The following is a 22,837-nucleotide window of genomic DNA, read 5'->3' on the forward strand; positions in this document are numbered from 1 at the left end:
TTGAGCAGAGCTATATGCTAGGCTCTGCTGCTCAATGAGATTGTAAGCTAGGCTCTGAGTCTGTGTGGTACCAGTGCTACCACAAAAACAAGTGCTCAAAATGAAGACAACATGGTAGGTGGGAGCCCACAATGGGTGTGTAACCAAAGTGAGAAATAATCCTGTGTTATAATAATCCCAAGATCCTGGGATCTTGGGGTAGTTTGTTGCTATCATGTAACTTAATAAAAGTTGAGTGATGCAGAGTTCTATTATTGCCTGAATATAGTCCAGAAATATGACCCTTTTTATTTTAATAAATTTTAGTTCCTTTTTAAAAGTAGACGCTAAATACATATTTTTGATTGAACTGAGACTTTGTAAATTATGTCATTTTTAGTGGGTTTTGTTCTAAGTGAGACAAAATCATCTTAAGTGTACTTAAACAGTGAGGAGAGATCACTGGTTTACATATCAGTAAATACAAAGGTGAAAGAGTCTTTGACCCTGGTTTGACCTAATGGCTCATTCACTTCATCAAGAATGGAGTTCATCTATGTCTCTCTGTATTGCCTTTGACAACGTCAGATTTTTTTTGATCTGATGCTGCCAACTATTCCCAGGGATACATGTTTCCTGGTCAACAGTAGGAAGAGAGTGCCCTTCTAGAAACTCTCACAAGAGTGAATAGACAGCTTGCTTAGATAGGTGTCTTTCTTAGAAGCCACAATAAATTTCTTGCATCTTAGTGATAGGAAGTGAGTCACCTGCTTCTGAATTCATAATTGTAACCTATTTACCTCAGCCTCAAGCACAGATTAAACTTCATGAGCAAGGTGTGGTTAAGCCACCCCTAAAGGACTGGGGAAGTGAGTTTGCCAAAGCAATGAGTAATTAGATGTCCTAGACAAATTTGCAATGAACACTATGCATCGACCCAGCTTTTTTTTTTTAATCAATCCTTGAACTTAAATATATGACACAGTGCATCAGATGATTTGTGCTTCTGATCTTTGCTGAATATTCTTATACATTTGGCATAATCCAAGAGAAGTAGTAATTGAAGAAATGATGACAAGCACACAGCCCATTTCCCATGGCCACTAGAGTCATCCAACCCAGTTTTGCAAACTGCAAATCTGACACATTCCTTATCTTTGATATGTTTCCAGATTTTATGCTCTCAAGCTCTTCTTCTCCCTTCATCTCTCCCTCCCTCTTTTTCTTTCTCTGATATATAGATATATCTCCATTATTTATCTCTCCCTCAAGGAGTTAAATGCTTAAAATATGTTAAGCTTTGTGTGTCTGCTTCCTTTTCTTTTTTTTCATATGCACTAAATTCTTCTTCTTTTCTTAAAAACATCTTCATAGCTTATTAGATTTCTGAGCAAGTAGTTGGTCTAACATTAAAACTCAAAATAAATAATTTCATACTTTTAATGAAACATTCTTGATTTTATCTTCTTTGGTGGAATATAGCAAGAGTTATATAAATATTGGGGCTTGTTTTAGCATTATTTTCTTGTAACTATTGGGTATTTGAAGCATAACACCAATTCGGCCATGAAAATCCATTTAAAGTCTTGATTTTTCTTCTTCCTTATTTATCTAATGCTCAGACAGAGATGGTCTAAAGGTTTTGCTGAGACACCGTTTCACTTTGAATAATTTATAATCAATGTGATTTTTCTGGTTGTGCTAGATGACTGATCATTTATTTATTACATGCCTGGATGTTTCATATGTCAAAATAGAATTTTAATGGGCATTAAATCAATTAGAATACATTTGACAATCATTGCAGATTAACTGTATGTGGAGGTCTAAACCTTCTTTATTTTGATAAACGTGACTGATAAATACAGCACTGAGAACTGTTGAGAATCCCATTAAAACGAGGGAAAACATTACAGTGAATACTTTCCTACTCTGTCATATAAAGAAGTCCCTTTAATGCAGCCTAGATTTTGTAAAGTTCCTATTTGGTAAGGGAATGAATGTATTACAAACCAGCAGTTTTAGTGAAAATGCCTATGCAGTGGCTCAGTGGGTTAAAGCCTCTGCCTTCAGCTTGGGTTGTGATCCCAGGGCCCTGGGATCGAGCCCCACATTGGCCTCTCTGCTCGACAGGGAGCCTGCTTCCTTCTCTCTCTTTCTCTCTGCCTACTTGTGATCTCTGTCTGTCGAATAAATAAATAAAATCTTAAAAAAAAAAGAAAATGCCTATGCAATATTTAAAGTAAATCAATCTGTAATTGATATTTGCACTTGAAATAAAACGTATGTGTTGTAAGGGAGTTGCATTAATTTTCCAATCATAATACTGTAAAATTTTTCTGTTGGTTGTTTTCCTCTTTTCAACCCTGCGTTCACAGTGAATCCATCAGAAAGATGCCCAGGGGAAATCAGAGATGGTGAAACCCAAGTGCAGAGCTCAGCCGCAAAGAGACAGAGGATGACTATCAGTTCAAGGGCTTGGCTAGAAATGAAGTTTTTGATTGATGCAGTCACATATTTTTCCGGATTAATTGGGACCAAAGCCAGGGTGGCCAAAGGAAGCATTTGTCTACAGTGGGGAACAGGGGACTTGCCCTGTTGCCTAAAATTTTATCATTAGAGCTTTATTCCAAGAAGAGAGAGAAAAGGGAGAGCAGACATCCTAACAGTGGGAAGGGAAAAGCAATTACTTTTGATCAAGCAGAACTAAATTTTAATCCCAGTTGTACCTCTCAGTCGTTTCCTGTAATTTCTGGGCAATTATCTCACCAATTTAAGACTTGGCTTTACCATTGGAATAAATATCTAGTTCACTGGGTAGTGGAGAGAATAATGTCAAATGAGTTAACAGATGCAGAAATGATCAGACACCATGGCCACCCCATGGTAGGGACTGGGCGACTGCTGGGTCCTTGCCTGCCTTCCTTCTTTGTCCACTCTTTCTCTACTTTCCCTTCCCCCAGAAGGAAGTGGGAGGGCGCCGGAGGTTAACATAGCCATGATTAAGTTGAAGACTAGCTCACAATGGGGCACCTACTTCTCAAAGGTATAGTAAACCGTGGAAGGTGTCCCATTTTTCTTTTTTAATTGTTAAAAAGATTTTATTTATTTATTTGACAGAGAGAGAGAGTGCGTGAGCACAAGAAGGGGGAGTAGCAGGCAGAGGGAGAAGAAGCAGGCTACCTGCAGAGCAGGGGGAACCTGATGTAGGACCCAAACCCAGGACCCCAAGATCATGACCTGAGCTGAAGGCAGTTGCTTAACCAACTGAGCCACCCAGGTGTCTGGTGTACTTTTTTTTTTTTTAAGATTTTATTTATTTGATAGATAGAGAGAGATCACAAGTAGATAGAGAGGCAGGTAGAGAGAGAGGGGGGAAGCAGGCTCCCTGCTGAGCAGAGAGCCCGATGCGGGACTCAATCCCAGGACCCTGAGATCATGACCCGAGCCGAAGGCAGAGAGAGGCTCAACCCATTGAACCACCCAGGCAACCCTGGTGTACTGTTTCTTAAACATTAAGTATAAGCTTTTCATATCACAAAATGGTTTTAAGAATTAGGCAGATTATTATACATAAGACCCTAATGTGCTTAAAAAAGAAAATAATAATAATAATAAGAAGAAGAACAACCACCCCTTTCGAATCAGAGACATCTGACCTCAAATATCACTAGTCCTAGAGCTTGGGAACAGTCTTGATCTTCTCCGACTTCCGGTCGCCTTTTCTTTAAATTGTGATGGCAAATGAATGTGAAGCGCTATCATGAATTTATGGAGCACTGAGCTCGGCACTTAGTAGGCTCTTAGTGGGTTTTGCATCTTGGGGCCCCATTATCACAAATAAAGTGGAGCTGGTTGAACTGTGTCAGATGTTAATCCAGCAGCCGTCAGCTGAAAGAATTTAAAAAGTTGGCTGCGTGCAGGTCTTGCTTGGCAGATCCCTGAGCTACAGCTGTCACTGATAATTGCTTAACAGCTCAGTTAGTACGAGGGCAAGTTGTTGCTCTCAGACGACTTGTGTATTTGGGAAGAGACTTCAAATCATTTCAGAGAACGTACCAGAATTTCAATGAATTCTAAAAGGTGTGTTAAGCGCTTTGATGACCTTGGGTTTAAACTTTTATTCAAATTATTTGATGTAACTGTTTCTCTCTTTGTGAAAAAGTTTTCTCCAGGATGTAATGAATCATTTTGACAGTCCAAACACAGAGTGGCAATTGTATTTGGTGTTCCATCAGTCAGGATAGCAGTAAGAGTTTATTGCTGCACTTAAAATATCTGATGTTAGACATAACCATTAAATTAGTTTCAAATGTTTTAAATTCAGAATGTATGGAATATGATTGGCCATGCTTAAACAACCCTGCTGCTGCCAGCAACTGATATATAAATTTAGCAGTGGGGACCAAGATCGGGGATTATAGGTGAAGTGGTTAAAATATGCATATAGAAAGGGTATTAGCAGTGGCTGTGAAATTAACTTTGGCCTTGATGTGGCATGTGGAGGGGACGGGCCTTTCTTGAGCCCGAAGCAGGACTTAATATTTTTCTCTCCTTCCAGTAGTCAAGTTTTCAATATCCCTCACTGAAGAGTTGTGCTTAGGATGATAAATCTGTTACAAAGATGGCAGTTGTTTCAAATGTTTCTTGATTTTGCCCATAGGTTTACTGTTTATAGTTTCCGAGATGTAAGCATAGATCTTTCCGTTGAAGTCGATTCTTAGTTCTGCCCTGATAGACCCTGAACTTCTGAGTCAGAGTTGAGGAGAATCCAGTGAAAATTTTCTTATCCATCTGCCCCTACTCGTTGAAGTGCAGAGCGGGGATTCTCAAACTGTAGGTGTGTTGATCTCCCCTGGAGGGCTTGTTAAACTGGATTGTTGGGCTCCATCGCCAGAGACTGGGAATCTGTATTTTTGTAAAGATCTCAGGTGAGACGAAGGTTGCTAGCCTGGGAATCCTACTTTGAGAACCACTGGGACAGAGGAAGTGCTGCTTCAGGTGGGATGCTTGATGTTACAAATAACAGAACACTTGACTTCAGTGGTTCAAACTATAGATCTTATCTCATTTAACAAGAAATCCAGAAATAAAGGATTCTGAGTAGGTTCAGTGGCACAAGGTCATCCAGGGCGCACACTCTTTTCTTCCTTCCGTGACAGTGAGTATTGGTTGTGTCTTCCTGAAATCACCAGATATCACTGCTACCTATAACTGGATAGCCGTGGCAGCTCTAAGCATGAGGTACCAAGGCAACAGCCCTCATGAGCAGGACAACGGAGGGATAAGTGTATTTTTTTAGTATCTACTGTGGGAACACTCTTCAGTGTTCTGTTCTGTTCACCAAAAGTGAAGAAGGGAAAAGACTAAAATGGCCAGTGATCAGTAACCAGCAACCATCAAGGGCACACTTCCAGGTAATATTAGGAAATGATCCTCTAGATTTTGTTTTCCACACGGTATTTGGAATGACACAAAAGCACTGATGGCTGTATCATCCTGGTTCCCACCTCTTTCCCTTGCTTCCTCTCTGCCTTCCTGCTTGCCTGACTGTCTGCGTGTCTGTCTTTCTTTTTCTTTCTGGCTTTCTCTTACTCTGATTGTCTCCATGACACCCTCTTGCTTCCAACATCTCTTAATACGGTTTTCCTCGAACATCCTTCTTCCCATGCGCTAGGAATTTAAGACTGCATTTTGGATGATGAATAGCTGCAGCCTGAAATCTGACAGTCATATGCCTTTTCTTTGCTTTCCGTGGAACAGAGTTGGATTTCCCTTCTCTTTCCTGCTGTTCTAGATTGCCCGCTTTCGCTCTTTATTGGGAGGAGCTTTTAGACAAGACAATAAAATCTTGGTTTGCCTTGTAGAGTCTCACTCTTAAGAAAGGAAAGTCCCAAAGCCCATCAGATCTGATGTTGAAGCCTCAGGGGGAGCCATGATGGATGTTTAGAACCCCCAGGATTTCACCTTGCCTTCCTAGGATGGAGGGCATCCCCAAATGCCGACTTCCTACAGTCTTGCCCATTTCCATAAGAGTTAACTCTGTACCTCTTTATACTTGTCAGGGCAATATCTGCGACTCATTCTTGATTTCAGAAATAATTCTTTAGCACAACTTGGCAGTTTAAAAAAAAAAAAGACTTTATTCATTTGACAGAGAGAGAGACACAGTGAGAGAGGGAACACAAGCAGGGAGAGTGGGAGAGGGAGAAGCAGGCTTCCCACCAAGCAGGGAGCCGGGTGCGGGGCTTGATCCCAGAACTCTGGGATCATGACCTGAGCCAAAGGCAGACACTTAACGACTGAGCGACCCAGGCACTCCATGATTTGGCAGTTTTAACTTAAGAATATGCCCCCACTGTAACCATTTCAGGACTCTCATAGTTACAACACGGGTGCTACAATCCAACATTCTCTTATCTAGGTTTTCTTTCATCTGGGTGTTCTCGCTGCTCCTGCCTTGGACTTCTTAAATTTATTCCCAATGCAGGAGCCAGAATGTTTCTATTAAAATGTAAATAAGATTATGTCACTACTCTGTTTAATACCCTTCAGTGGTTTCACATCTCATTACAAGTGAGAGCCAAGATTGTTACAATGGCCTGCAAGGTGCCTTAATGATCTGCCCCACTCCTCACCTTGCTCTCCCTTGAACATGCCAAGTATGTTCCCACGTTGGGGCCTTTGCTCTTCCTGTTCCCTCTCATGACCTGTTTCTTCCCCCCCCGCCCCAGGCCTTCCTCAAATGTCACCTTCTTACTGGGTCCTTTATCATATTATTAAAGTTGGATCACCAGCCCTTGTTCCTCACGGTTTCCCCTCTGTCCGTTCTTCCTTTACAGCACCTATGACCACCCGTTATACTTTATCTTTTATTTATTCATTGGTTATCTATTTACTGTTTTATTTATTTTTTATCTTCCTCTGCTACAATGGGATCTCCATGACACTAGCGATATTTCTTATATTAATTGCTCTGTTATCGGAGGAGCACCTAATACATAGAAATCCCTAAGGAGTATTTGTTGCGTGAGTGAATGAATCACTATACAGTAATTTACAATCAATATCATAATACCTATAAAAAATATATAAAGCAAAGACAATAGGGTAATGGACCACCTTGTATACCAGTCACTGGTTTCAACCATGATCCTCCTTCTGTTATTCTGTTCTCAACTAGCCCATCTATCTCCTACTCAATAATAATTCAGTGTGGATGCAATTCTTTTTTATTTTTTTTTCAGGTAAGATTACATATATTAAAATGCATAAATCTTATCTGCACAGTTTTGACAAATGCATATACCTAAGTAAGCCACACCTGTATCATGATATGAAACCGTGTCACCTGCCCAGAAAGTGCAGTCATATCCCCTCCAAGGCAATCACCTCCGTCCCACCCAGCTAATGACTGCTCTGCCTTTTTCCTGCCTTAACTTGGTTTCACCATTTCTGGAACATCAGCTGTAAGTTAAACCGTGCAGTAGGGAGGGACTCTTCATTTTTTTTCTGCCTTGTTCACTCAGAAAAATGTCTGTTCATTCATGTGTTTGCATGTATTAGTAACAAGTTCCTCTTTCTGTTGAGTAGTATTCCATTGTATGAACATACGGTAGTTTCTCATCCCATTCTCCCAATGATGGACATTTGCCCTTGTTTTGTGGCTCAACACGTGGACTACCTAGCTGTATGTTTCCTGAGCAATTGAAAGGAATTTGTTTTTGGCTGTTGTTCGAAAGCTGCTACATACACTTTTCTCTAAATCTTTTTGGTTTTGTTTTCGGACATCTATTTTTCACTTTTTTTCTGGAATATCCTTAGGAGTCAAATAGTTAGGCCAAAGAATTGGTATATGTTTAACTCTGTAACAAATGCCAAACATCTCTCCACATACTTGTACCACTTTATATTTCCACTAATGATGCTTTATGGTCTTAATTTCCAGTCCTCTGATGGCAAATGATATTGAATATTTTTTTCATATGCTTACTACCTATTCATTTATTGTCTCCTCTAAGTATCTTTTATATAGTCTGAATACAAGACTGTGGTCAGCTACATGTTTTGTGAATTTTTTTCTGGTCTGTGGTTTGCTGTTAATTTTCTAAATGATGTCTCTTGATGAACAGCTTTTAATTTTGAGAAAGTCTGATTTTTTTTTCTCTTTTGGCTATTTCTGTTTCTTTCTAATAAATCTATGTTTAACTTCAGTCTGCAAAGACATTTTCCTATGGTTTATTTTAATTTTTTGAAGATTTATTTATTTATTTGAGAGAGAAAGAGAAAGAGAGAGAGAGAGAACATGAGGCAGAGGGACAGTGTGACAGGGAGAGAGAGTCTCAAGCAGATTCCATGCTGAGCATAGAGCCTGACTCACAGCTTAATCTCACAACCCTGAGATCACGACCTGAGCTGAAATCAAAAGTCTGATGCTTAACTGACTGCGCCAGCCGGATGCCCCTATATTTTCTTTCTTTCTTTTAAAAAATGTTTTTTAAAAAAGATTTTATTTATTTATTTATTTGAGAGAGAGAGAGAGAAAGCAGGGGGAAGGAGAGGGATAAGCATACTGTGCACTGAACATGGAGCCTGATGCAGGGATCAATCTCAGGACCCTGAGATCGTGACCTGAGTTGAAATCAAGAGTTGCTCAATTAACTGACTGAGACACCCAGGTGCCCCCCATATTTTCTTTAAAAGTATTTTAGTTTTATCTTTTATATTTATGACGCTACTTCATCTCAGAATAATTTTTGTATATAATGTGAAATAGGGGTGGATGTTACTGAGTTATTTTTCCACTTGGATATCTAGCTGTCCTTGTATTATCTGTTGGAAAGATTTTCTTTTTCCCATTCAGTTGCTTTGATACCTTTGTCAAATATCAATTAACTATTGAAAATGTGGGTCTATTTCTAGACTTTTTCTTGTATTCCAATAATCTGATTGGTCTCTTTGTCTATTCATATTCCAAGTTCAAACTGATTACTGTTAAGTTAAAGTAAATCTTATAGTCAGATAGTATATGTTTTTAACTTTTTTTTCCCAGATTGTTTTATGTATTCTAGGTCCTAGGAGTAGATAGTCAAGTCTTATAAAAATATCTTGCTGGGATTATGATTGGTATTTTTGTGGGTCAGTATCATGGTCCGTATAACTGAATGTGTGTATGCATTTGAGAAGAAATACATTCTACAGTTTGAGGATATAGTGTCTATAAATGTCAATAAGATCAAGTTGGAGGGTGCCTGGCTGGCTCAGTTGAAGGAGCATGTGACTCTTGTTTTGGTATCATGAGTTCAAGCCCCACAGGAGGTGTAGAGATTACTTCAATAAGTACAACTAAAAATAATAATAATAATAAAGTCAAGTTGGTTGGTAGTCTAATAGCTCTATCATTTACTGAGGAGGGATACAAAAATGTCCTCCTCTGTTGTAAGATTTATCTAGTTTGCCTTTTAGTTTCATTAGTTGTTTTTTTTTTTTTTAAAGATGTTATTTATGTTTTTGACAGGCAGAGACACAACAAGAGAGGGAAAATAAGCAGGGGGAGTAGGTCCTGCTTGATGGGAAGCCCGATGCAATGCGGGGCTTGATCCCAAGATCCTGGGATCTTGAGATGAGCTGAGCTGAAGGTAGATGCTTGATGATGGAGCGATCCAGGCACCCCAAGTTTCATTAGTTTTTACTTCATTTAATTTGATGCTTTGTAGTTAGGTATACACACATTAATGAGTGTTATGTCTTCATGGTGTATTAACTCCTTAGTGATGAAAAGTTTCTTTTTATTTTGGTAATACTTCTTGCCTTGATGTTTATTTTATTTGATGTTAATATAGTGACTCCAACTTTTTTATAATTATGTTTTTCATGGTATATCTTTTTCCATCCCTTTTCTTTCATCTTAGTCATGTCTTTAAAGTGTACCTTTTAAAGACATAGAGCTCTGCTTTTTTATCTAGTCTGACAATTTTTGCCTTTTGGTGGAAGTTTATCCCATTGAAAATAAATATAATTGTTGATATGGTTGGATTTAAATCTACTCTTTTATTAATTGTTTTTTATTTATCTCATCTCTCTTTTGTTTCTTTTCTTCCTTTTTCTGATTGTCTTTAGGATAAACCAACTATTTATTTTAACCAACTATTTTTAAATATTCTAGTTTGATACTTACATTTACAGCTTTGCTCTTTCCCTTTGAAAACCTTTTAGTGTGCTCTAGGAATTGCATTTTTTATATTTAATAAAAATCTGCTTAGAAGTTATTATTGTACTAATCTGTAAAAAAATATAAGAATAGTCCACCAGTATAATATCACTTCCTCCACTGTTTCTTGTGCTGTTATAACATATACATTACAACTGTATGCATTCTAAACTCTACAATATAGTGTTATGATTTTTGTTTTAAACTGTTATATAACATAAAGAAATTAAGATATTTTGTGGCCAGTTATATTTTATATTTTATGATGAACTAAGCACAACCACAAATATTTATTCTTGTACTAGTTCTGTTGAAATGTAGAGTCTAATTTCCTATCCTCCTGGTTTGGGGCTGACTTCAATGCTTGCTCAATAAAACACAGCAGAAGTAATGTTCTTAGTCTTGCAATGCTAGCTCACAAGAGGCTGTGTAGCTTCCATTGGAGTTTGTTGAAACATTCTTGTCACTCAGCCACCATGACGTGAGGAGCCCAAATGAGGTGGAGAGGTCTCAAGTCAGCTCCTACCCGGGAGCCACACCAACTACCAGCCATGGAGTGAACCATCTTGGAGCTCTTGCCAGTTGTATTTTTCCATGACTCCAGCTTCAGCCATCATCTGAATGTCGCCATATTACCTGACTGATTCCAATTAACCTACGTGACCGTGAGAGAGAAATAAACATTTTTCTAATATTTTAAGCTACAAATTTTGGGGTGGTTTGTTAGGCTGTGTTAGAATATGTACTCACAGTGTCATCATTTCCTCTACCAATTATCACTTGGTGTCATTTGCCTTCAGCCTGAGGCACTTCTACTAGCATTTCTTGTGATGCTTTTATATTTTATTAATATATGAAATGTCTGTGTTTTACCTTTTTATTTTTTTTACCTTTATTTTTTAAGAATGGTATTATTGGATATTGAATTATTAGGTTGACAGTTTTCTTTTTTCTCAACACTAAAACAATGTTGGTCCATTGTCCTTTAGCCTTTGCTGTCATTAAGCAATAATTTTTATTTTTTATTTTATTTTTGAAAATATTTCATTTGAGAGAGAGAGAGAATGAGTGAGGGGGAAGGGAGGAGCAGAGAAAGAGGGAGAAGCAGAGTCCCTGCTGAGCAGGGAGGCTGACACGGGGCTTGATCCCAGGACTATGAGATCATGACCTGAGCCAAAGGCAGATGCTTAATCAACTGAGCCACCCAGGAGCTCCAAAGCAATAATTTTTAAACATTTTTCTCATGGTACTTCTAGACTCACTCTCTTGTTTATTTATTTTAGTTTTTTGATTATGTTGTGCTTTCTTTTTATTTATCATGCTTGGGGCATGATGACTTTCTTGGATCTTTAAATTGACATCTTTCCTCATATTTGGAGAGTTTGGAGCCATTGTTTTTCAGTTTTGGACATTATTTTAGATATTAGCCTCAAGCTCAGCTCAGAGATTTGTTCCTTAGCTGTATTCAGCCTATTAGTGAGCATACTAAAGTATTCTTTATTTCTGTACTGTGTTTTTGATCTCTAACTTTTCATTTTGATTCTTTCTTAGAATCTCCATCTCTCTGCTTACATTTTCGATCTGTTCTTGCGTGCTGGTTACTTTTTCCATTAGAGTTCCAAACATGTTGATCATACCTGTTTTAAATTCACAGTCTGATCAATCTAACATTCCTGCCCTATCTGACGCTGGTTCTGATGCTTACTCAGTCTCTTCAAGCTGTGTTTTTGTTTGTTTGTTTGTTTGTTTTTTGTCCTTTATATACCTCATAATTCTTTCCTGATAGCCGGATACAATGTATTGGATAAAAAGAACCATAGTAAATAGGCTCTTAGTAATTTGGTGACGAGGTGTGTGTGGCGGGGAATGGAGCATCTTCTCGCCCATGATTTGGTCTCAGTCTCTTAGTGACTCTGTGCTCTAGGCTGAGAACATTATAAGTGCTTCTTGGTTTTTGTGTTTTTGTTTTTACAACCCTTTTAAGTGGTACGGGGATGACTAGAGGGGACTAGAATTAGGTGTTTCTCTTGCCTTGAGTTGATTTAACTCGCTAAAACCCCAATAGGTTAGTCTCTGATGAACAGTTTCTCTTGAGGGCAGGCCTTGTGAAGAACAGAATGTGTTGGCATATTTCTAAATGGTTACTTTCCCCCACCCCCTACCAGAAAGCTCAAGGGGATTTTTCTCTTATCTTCACTGTGAGAATCTATAGAGTTCCTGAAGGGGAGACTCAGGTAAATGTAAGCCCCCACCCTGCCCACCATGACTCAAGTCCCCCACAGTTTTTAACTCTTACACGTATCCACACTGAACCTCTAACAATTTCAGAAATGTGTGAGAGAGGTGTAGACCTGTCTAGATTGGTAGGAGTTCAGGTTTTATTCCGGTATGATTGAAAGTCCTCGGAAGGTTTATATCAAGAATGACTGGATCTAACTTACAATTTTCAAAGATTTTTCTGACTGATTTGTGGAGACAGGAATCTTTTTTTTTTTTTTTAAATATTTTATTTAGGGACGCCTGGGTGGCTCAGTGTGTTAAGCCGCTGCCTTCGGCTCAGGTCATGATCTCAGGGTCCTGGGATCGAGTCCCACATCGGGCTCCTTGCTCGGCAGGGAGCCTGCTTCTCCCTCTGCCTCTGCCTGCCATTCTGTCTGCCTGTGCTCGCTCTCTCTCCCTCTCTCTCTTTCTGACAAATAAAATCTTAAAAAAAAAAAATTAAATATTTTATTTATTTATTTATTTATTTATTTATTTATTATTAATTCATTTATTTTCAGCACAACAGTATTCATTATTTTTTCACCACACCCAGTGCTCCATGCAATCCGTGTCCTCTATAATACCCGCCACCTGTTACCCCGACTTCCCACCCCCCCCCCCGCCACTTCAAACCCCTCAGAATCTGGTGTAGTGGGTGGGACAAACATGGAGGTTGGCGAACCAACTGGGAGGCTGCTGTGGTCATCCAAAATGAGAGCTGATGTGCTCTGAGCATCAGTTATGTTTCTAGTCTCTGCCATGGAACTACCTCAGAATAGTTCCAAGAGCAGGAGAGACAAATTCTGGACTATTCAGTGGTCTCTGGGGGCAATATATCACTATTCTCCAGTCTAAGTCCTGAAATAAATATCGCATGCTGGAAAGTAATGTCTTTATATTTAGTTTTATTGTCATCAACTCTGTGGCTCAGCCGAAAGAATTATTGGTCCCTTCCTGAACTTGTCTCATGGTTCACAATTCTGTACTTCTACACAAGACATTTCTTCCTGTTTGAAATGTATTTTCCTTATACATTTAAACAATTGTTTTTGAGATCCTATTCAAATACTACTGAGGAGATTTTTTTCTCTCATCTCTGATGCAGTTTTATTATTACATTTTTCAAGGTAGATGCTCTGTACTCTGATTGCTAAATAGTCTATACTCTAATTGCTATTTCACATTGCCAAGTATCATGAATAACCTGAGAATTTATACTAATCATACACTAACAAGTTAGCAATTCACAATTTCATGGCTATTGGCAGAAGACACGAGATTCCTGAGTCAGAGACTAAAGACTTCAATACTATGACATAACAGGAAGCATGAACTTCATGTTTTGTTGATTCTTTTTGTTCCCTGAGTGCCATGGAATAAAAGCCCAGGGGAGACTGTGTACTCAGGGGCTTTGTGTCGTGGTTGAGGAACATCAAACTTAGGAAATCTAATTATTTCCTAATAAGCTGCAAATAAATCTTCTAGATTTTTTTCTCGGGGAGGAGACATTCTTCGCATATATAATGGTGTTACAATCAGCAAACCTACCCTCTGCTCTGCCTTGTAAGGGTGTTCACTCTACAAATATCTTTGAAAACATAGTCTGGAACCAAAAGGCAGTTCATGCTTCTGCTCACAGGGTGTGTGGAACCACGAGATTGATTGAGGATTATCTCTCAATGTCATTAGCACAAAGACCAAGTGTCGTATATGATTAGAGACTGGATGTTTGTGACCTCCCTTAAAATTTATATGTTGAAAGCCCAAGCCCCAGTGCGATACTATTAGAAGATGGGGTGTTGGAATGTAATTACAACACGAGGGCAGAGCCCTCATGAATGGGGTTAGTGCTTCTTTATAAAAAAAGAGACATTATAGAGCTTGCTTCCTCTCTCTGCTCTCTGCCATGTGAGCACACTTCAAGAAGACCCTATTTGCAAAGTGGGAGGAGTGCTTTCACCAGGACTTGAACTTGCTACTTCCCTCATCTCCTATTTCCAGCGTCAAAAAGTGTGAGAAGTAAATGTCTGTTGTTGAAGACACCTAGTCTGTATTTTGGTTATATCACTTTGAACTGATTTAGACATATGCCTCTACCACATATGCCTATACCCCTAGCCCAGGCCTATATACTTAGGGATTCAGGAAAATATGTATCAAATAAATGAAATACCTGATTACATTGCTTTTTCCTATTGTCTGCATCTACCCAAATCCTATTAATATGGATTAATATCAATTTAGTATTTTTATTTTTTAAAAAAATTTTAAAAGAATTTTGTTTAAGAGCCATAATGCTGTTAGTTCAGCTCCTTTTGAGACTATACATTGTGGGAAAAATTAATTTGTCAGATATTTACTAAAATGTTGCTCATTTAAGGCACAAGATATACAACTGAGAGGTTTACTTTAATTAGAAGCAAAGAGTTCTTGGAAAAGGCAGTCCAGGAATGTTTCTTGGTTAAGGGTAAATGTGTCAGCAGAGGAAAAAAAATCCCTTAGTCAGAGAGAAAGCAGGTACAGTTGTTTATAAAGAGAACCCCCAAATTCTTGGGTTCATAGTCTCAGCAGCTGATGAAACTATGAAGCTTTGCCCTGCTCTTTATATAAGAAGAGTGCTATTGTGGTTTTTTGTTTTTGTTTTTGTTTTGTTGTGTTTTGTTTTCATGGTAATTCTTCATGGTGAGAGATTGCCCAGGACATTTCAGGACATTTAAATTCCTCAGTCTCAGGCTTTATGTGCCAGCAAAACTCTCCAGGTACTGTTCATTGTATATATTTGTCAAAAAATACCCCCCAGCCGAAACAAAATAAAACAAAACAATATGCCCTAAGGGGATGGTATTGTCCCTTCAAAAGAACTAATGGGTGAGATTTAAAGGTCTCACCTGAATATATCAAGATCAAGATAAATTCTAAAGCTGTGTGGTGATAGCTACCAAAACTGTGGATGCTGGCTTCCTGGGCAGAATATTATCTCCTAGTGGTGATGCCCACAGGTACTATTAAAATTCTATACAGATGCCTACTTCTCCATGAAACCACTGAATTCTCTATATCTGATTTATACTTTCTTAATCCAACAGCTTTTATTCATTTGTTCAAAATGTTTGTTGAGTCACTACTATGCACCAGACACTATTTCTGGGTGTTGAGATAGGGCACTGGATGAGAAAAGGCCTCTGGTTTCACAAAGTTTACACTCTATTAAGAGGAGATAGATAATTAAAGTGTGCAATAAAACAGGGAACTTCATGTGTAACAAATCCTTAAGGAATTTGGGGCTGAGATAGTGCCTTGAGGAGGGGTTAAGAAGAGGCTTCCTTTGGCTCAGAAAGGTTTCTCAGAGGAGGGGATCTGAAAAATGATAAAAGGCTGGGCTTAGGAAGACCTGGTGGGAATATATTTTATTTTATTTTTTATTTTAAGATTTTATTTATTTATATGTCAGAAAAATAGAGAGAGAGAGAGAACAAGCAGGAGAAGAGGCAGGCAAAAGGAGAAGCAGGCTCCCCGCTGAGCAAGGAGCCTGATGCGGGGCTCCATCCCAGAACCCTGGGTTCATGACCTGAACGAAGGCAGATGCTTAACCACCTGAGCCACCCAGGTATCCCTGGGAGTATGTTTTAAAGGGAAGGAAGAGCAAAGATGCTGAGAGAAAATGAGTGTATATTTTTTTGTACTAATTATTTGGCATGTAATTGGGTATTATCTCATGATATCTTTCATTATCATAGTACTGATGGTTATCATTTTGTGAACCTTTACAGGCCCTGCATCAGTTCATTTAATTCCCACAACAACTCTATAGGTATATATGATCACTAATTTAAAGAATGACAATTCTGTCTTGGAGAGGTTCAGTTACTTGAAGAATTTCTACTCAAAACGAGGTCACTTATTGAATCCTGACTCTGTCTGACCTATTAATTTATTCTGTAATTCTATCCTACTTTCTTAGGTAGATTCTGAATTTTATAAAAGGTGATGTATGAGTCAGCTTCAGATAACATAACAAAATACCACAGGCTGTGTGGCTTAAGCAACATATTTTTATTTTCTCACAGTTCTGGAGGAGGGAAGTTCAAGATCAAGATGATGGCTGATTTGTTTCCTGGTAAAGGCTCTCTTCTTGGCTGGCCACCTTCTCACCATGTACTTACAAGGTGGGGAGAGAGAGAACTGGTCTATCTTCCTCATTTTATAAAGACATTAATCCCATCATGGGGGCCCTCTCTTCATGGTCTTATCTAAACTTAATCCCCAAAGGCCCCACTTCCACTGTTACCTCATTAGGGGTTAGGGCATAACATAGGAATGTTCTGGAGACATATTTAGTCCATAACAGATGGGAACCATGCATTGTATGTATTGAGTATCCTCTAAAATAATTAACAAATATTAAAACAGTATCACTGGAATGAAAGCTTAACTCTTTCGCCTCATTAATTCCTACTTGTTTTTCAGGTTTCAGCTTAAGCGCTCAGCTTCCCAGGAAGCCCTGGGTTGGCTGTCTCTCCCAAATGCTTCATAGTATCCCACTTACCTATTTGTGGTTTCTTATGTGTTCTTTCTGATTTTGTGAGCTCCTTGAAAACCATCCTCATCATATTCCCAGTGTGTGATGGTATAGTATCGTATGCATAGTAGCTGCTCAGTAGTTGTCTAGTTAATCTATCATCCTTAGCATGTTAAAAGCTTTCCGAACCTTAGTTTCCTCATCTATAAAGTGTAGGTAACCCATTGCACTTGGTTAAGAGAATGCAGTGGGACAAGGCTGGGAAGGTGACAGAGTAGGAGGATGCTAAGCTCACCTGCTCCCATGGATACAACTAGATAACACTCACATCCATGTAAATAAGCCAGAAGAAAACCTGAAGACTGACAGACAAACTCCACAACTAAAGGTAGAGAAGAAGCCACATGGAAAAAAGGGAGGGCAGAGATGTTTGGGAGCCAAACAGACCACCCTGATGGAGAAGGAGCCAGTAGCACATAGAAGAGCAAGAAACAGACTGTCACACTGCAGACAGCAGCCTGCATGGGGAGGGTGAATCCCCATAACATTTGCCTTTGAAAGCAGGAGGGGCTGAATTTTGTGAGTTCTTACACACAATACTACTTAGACACTGGGATTTAAAAAAAAAAATCAGCAGGCTCAACTCTGGGAGATAGCCTGTAGAGATACAGCATAAAAGTAGCAGTTTGAAACATGTCTGTGGTACATAGGAGAAATCCTTTTATTCATCTCAGGACATAGCTGGAGAGACAGGGATTGTGGCGAGAACCTTCCAGGAACAAAGGAGCTGGCAGGTGCCATTTCCTTACCCCACACGTCCAGCATAAATGCATGGTCACGTGTGGGGACTAGCGTGGTGCTGATACCCATTACCTAATTGCATATATCCAGCCTCACCACCCCACAGTTTGGCAGATCTGTCTTCTCCAATCATGCTTGCCTCAGTCCCAGTGCTGCGGGACTTCCCAGAAGACTAGCATAAACCCCACCAACACCACTTCTCTGACTCGTGCACTTTGAAGGACCTTGATTCAGTGGCAGCAGCCACAGGTCTCATTTCACAGGCAGACCAGCATACACCTTGTTAAACTTAACCCCACCTGACCAGGGACCAAACCCTCCCCACAATAGGCAAAGAGAACCCCTGCAGACAAATGGACTGAAGGGGAAGGTGTCCACAATGTAACATCAGGGCACAGGCAGCATACATAGGAGATACTACCTGAAGTGCCAGGTCCTATTGAACAGGGGACACTGTACTGCAGGGCATTGTAGGGCCTTTTCTTCATAAGGCCACTACCTTCAAAAGCAGGAGATATAGTTGCCTTTTCTAACATACAGAAATAGACATAGGGAGGTAGGAGAATATGTCCTAAATGAAAGAACAAGATAAAACCATAGCAAGAGACGTGGGTGAAACAGATATAAATAAACACCTTGTAGAGCACTTAAAGTAATGATTATAAAGATACTCACTGAAAGAAAAGAGTGGAGGACACTCTTTTAAGGGTGTCAATGAGACACCCTTAGCAAAGATATTAAAAAAAAAAAAGAACAAATCACAGAAGAATACAATAAACAAAATTAAAAACACTCTTGATGAAATAAATGAACTTATATCAGGCTAGAGGAAGCTGATGAATGAATTAATGACCTGGAAGATAGAGTAGCGGAAAGTAATGAAGCTGAGCAGGTGAGGGAGAAAAAAATTATGCAAACTGAGAATAGACCTTGGGGATTCTGTGACTCCATCAAGCATAATGACATTTGCATTATAGGGATCTCAGAAGAAGAAGAGAAAAGGGAGCAGTTTATTTATTTAAAGTAGTAATAGCTGAAAACTTCTCTAATCTGGGGAAGGAAACATCCAGATGCAGGAGGCATGGGGATCTGCCAATAAAATCTACTGAAGGTGGTCCACACCAAGACACATAGTAATTAAAATGGCAAAAAGTAGTGGTAAAAAACATTTTAAAAGCAGCAAGGAAAAAGAAGACAATCAAATAGAAGGGGAAACCCCATAAGGCTGTCAGCAGATATTTTAGTAAAAACTTTCCAGGCCAGGAGGGAATGGCATGATGTATTCAAAGTGCCGAGAGGGAAAAATCTGCAGCCAAGAATTCTCTATCCAGCAAGGCTATCATTCAGAATAGAAGGAGAGATAAAGAGTTTCTCAGACAAACAAAAACTAAAGAAATTCATGACCATTAAAACCAGCCGTACAAGAAATACTAAAGAGGATATTTGAGTGGAAAGGAAAGACTGTAAGTGAGAGTATGAAGGTTAGGAATGATTAAAACAGTATAAGTAAGTATATCTGTAAAAATCAGTAAAGGTACTCACAAAATAAAAGGATGTAAAATATGACACTATATACCTAAAACTTGGGGTGGGGGGGTGAGGAGTAAAGAACTCGTTCAAATTTAGGCAACCATCAACTTAATATAGACTGCTGTGTGCAGAAAATTTATATGTAAACCTAATGGCAATCACAAAGCAAAATCCAGTAATAGATATGCAAAGAATAAGGAGAAAGGAATCTAAGTATATCAAAGAAAGCCAAGAAATCATGAAGGAAAGCAAGAGAATAAAGGATCAGAGAAAATCTATAGAAACATCCACAAGGCAAGTAACAAAATGACAATACGTACACAGCTATCAATGTTTACTCTGAGTGTAAATGGCTTAATGATCCAATCAAAAGACATAGGGTGTCAATATAGAGAGCCATCTATATGCTGCCTGCAAGAGACTCATTTCAGATCTCGAGACACCTGCAGATTGGAAGTGAGGGGGTGGAGAAACATCATGCAAATAGATGTCAAAAGAAAATTAGGGTAGCAATACTTACAGCAGTCAAAATAGAATTTAAAACAAAGACAATAACAAGATACTAATAAGGGCATTATGTAATAATAAAAGGGACAATCTAACAAGAAGATTGTTATAAATATTGTAAATATTTAGGCAATATTGTGATTGTAAATATTTAGGCAACCAGCAACAGAGTATAAATACATAGTTAACAAAGATAAAGAAACTAATCCATAATAATACATTAATAATATGTATTTAATAATATGGAACTTTAACACTCCACTTCTATCAATTGACAGATCATTTGAACAGAAAAACCAATAAGGAAACCGTGGCTTTGAGTGATACACGGGGAATAGAGGATTTAATAGATATATTAAAAATATTCCATCCTAAAACATCAAGAATACACATTCTTTTCAGTTGCACATGGAACATTCTCTAGAACAGATCACATATTAGGTCACAAAGTGACCTCAAAAAATACAGAAAATCAAAGTCATAACATGCATGGTCACCTTCGCGAGGTGGGGATCCTGGTGATTGGAGTCTAAATGATGGGGGGACTACTGACTGATGATCAGTAGATGTCTTTATTTCTTACAATCACTTCTTTTATACCTTCCATAAGATCCAATTAGAAATAGGGTATAGATTTATGTGCAGGGTGTGGGCTACATGTGAGATGTGATTTAGTGCAGGCGATCAAGTGAGAGGAGTGAACAACAACGATTATCTCTTAGCTTTAAATGACAAGAGCAAATTAAGGATTTTCTTCACTTATCAGATCTATCTAAAGGAAACCAAGAAAACACTCCAGGGATTTTCCCTTGTTTATTCTGGGTGTCGGCCCAGGGAGACTCTTGCCCTCCTTCTCCTAGAGTTTTCTCACAGGATTTTCCATGACCCCAGTCACATTGGCAAGGATCCAGGTTGTGTTCCAACAATGCATCCTTTTCTTACAACCATGCCATGAAACTAGAAATCAATCACCTGGAAAAATCTGGAAAGACCACAAATACATAGGGGTTGAATAACATGCCAGTAGACAATAAATAGGTCAACCAAGAAATTAAAGAAGAAATAAAAAATTACATGGAAACAAATAAAAATGGAACACAATGGTCCAAAATCTTTGGGATGCAGCAAAACTGGTTTGAAGAGAGAAGTTTTTAGCAGTATAGGCCTATCTCAAGAAGCAAGAAAGAAAAATCTCAAATAAACAACCTAACCTTACACCTAAGGGAGCTAAAAAAGAACAACAGTAAAAGCTAAAACCAACAAAAGGATGGAAATAATAAAGATTAGAGCATAAATAAATGATATAGAATCTAAAAATAAATAGAACAGATTAATGAAACCAAGAGCCAGTTTTTTTGAAAAGACCAACAAAGTTGACAAACCTCTAGCCAGGCTCATCAGAAAAAAGCCAGAGAGGACTCAAATAAAGAAAATCTTTAATGAAAGAAGGGAAATAACAACTAAGACCATACAAATACAAAGAATTGTAACAGAATATTGTGAAAAATTAGATGCCAAAAAAACCTGAAGAAACCGGAAGAAATGCATAAATTTCTAGAAACTTATAACTTGCCAAAACTGAAGCACTAAGAAATAGACAATTTGAACAGACCAATTACCAGCAAAGAATTTGAATCAGTTATCAGAAAACTGCTAACAAACAAAAGTCCAGTAACAGATGGCTTCACAGGAAAATGCTACTGAATATTTAAAGAAGAGTTAATACCTATTCTTCTCAAGCTATTCCAAAAGACAGAAGGCGGAGGAAAACTTCCAAGTTCATTCTATGAGGCCAGCATTACTCTGATACCAAAATCAGATACTGACACTACCAAAAAAAAAAAAAAAAAAAAAAAAAAGAACTACAGGCCAATATCTTTAATCAACATAGGTGTAAAAATTCTCAGCAAAATACTAGCAAACCAAATCTAACAATATATTTAAAAAAATCATTCATCACAATCAGTGTGACACATCACATAAAGGAAAGGATAACAACCATATGATCATTTCAATAGATGCAAAAAAAATTTGACAAAGTACAACACCCATTCGTGATAAAAAAAAAAAAAAACAACCTTCAACAGAGTATGTTTAGAGGAAACATACTTCAACATAATAAAAGCCTTATATGAAAAATGCACAGAAAACATCATCCTCAATGGAGGAAAAATGAGAGATTTTCCCTTAAGTTAAGAACAAGACATGAATGTTGACTCTCACCACTTCTATTCAGTATAGCACTGAATGTCTGAGCCACAGCAATCAGACAACAAAAAGAAATAAAAAGCATCCAAATCAGTAAAGAAGTAAAATTTCCACTATTTGCAGGTGACATGATATTATATATAGAAAACCATAAAGACTTCTCAAAAAAACTGCTAGAACTGATAAATGAATTTGGTAAAGTTAAAGGTTATAAAGTCAGCATACAGAAATCTGTTGTATTTCTATACTAATAATGAAGCAGCAGAAAAAGAAATTAAGAAAACAATCCCATTTACAATTGCATCAAAAATAATAAAGTATCTAGGAATAATCTTAGCCAAAAAAGTGAAAGATCTGTACTCTGAAAACTATAAAACAATGATGAAAGAAATTGAAGATGACAAAAAGAAATGGAAAGATATTCTACCCTCATAGATTGGAAGAACAAATATTGTTAAAATACCTATACTACCCCAAACAATCTACTGATTTAATTCAATCCCTATAAAAACACCAAGAACAATTTTCACAATTCCAGGCTTCAAGTTATATTACAAAGCTTTAGTAATCAAAGCAGTATAGTACTGGCACAAAAATAGACACATAGGTCAATAGAACAGAATAGAAAACGCAGAAATAAATCCATGATTATGTGGTCAATTAACCTTTGACAAAGCAGGAAAGAATATGTAATACAAAAAAAAAAAAAGGCAGTCTCTTCAACATACAGTATTTGGGAAGACTGGACAGCTACGTGCAAAAAAATGAAAGTGGACCACTTTCTTATACCATCCACAAAAGTAAACTTAAAATGGATCATG

At 38.1% G+C, this 22,837-nt stretch overlaps 1 long non-coding RNA gene across 1 annotated transcript; it reads right to left on the reverse strand.

Moving 5' to 3' along the window:
• Nucleotides 1-9,949: 9,949 nt before the first annotated feature.
• On the reverse strand, nucleotides 9,950-21,848 carry LOC116592558. Its single transcript, XR_004286520.1, has 3 exons — nucleotides 21,769-21,848; nucleotides 15,715-15,719; nucleotides 9,950-9,959 (listed from the first exon to the last, which is right to left on the reverse strand). It is a non-coding gene; the product is annotated as an uncharacterized LOC116592558 (long non-coding RNA).
• Between the last annotated feature and the right edge of the window lie 989 nt (nucleotides 21,849-22,837).

The sequence above is a fragment of the Mustela erminea genome, chromosome 6, assembly GCF_009829155.1.
Source record: "Mustela erminea isolate mMusErm1 chromosome 6, mMusErm1.Pri, whole genome shotgun sequence".
NCBI classification, from domain to species: domain Eukaryota; kingdom Metazoa; phylum Chordata; class Mammalia; order Carnivora; family Mustelidae; genus Mustela; species Mustela erminea.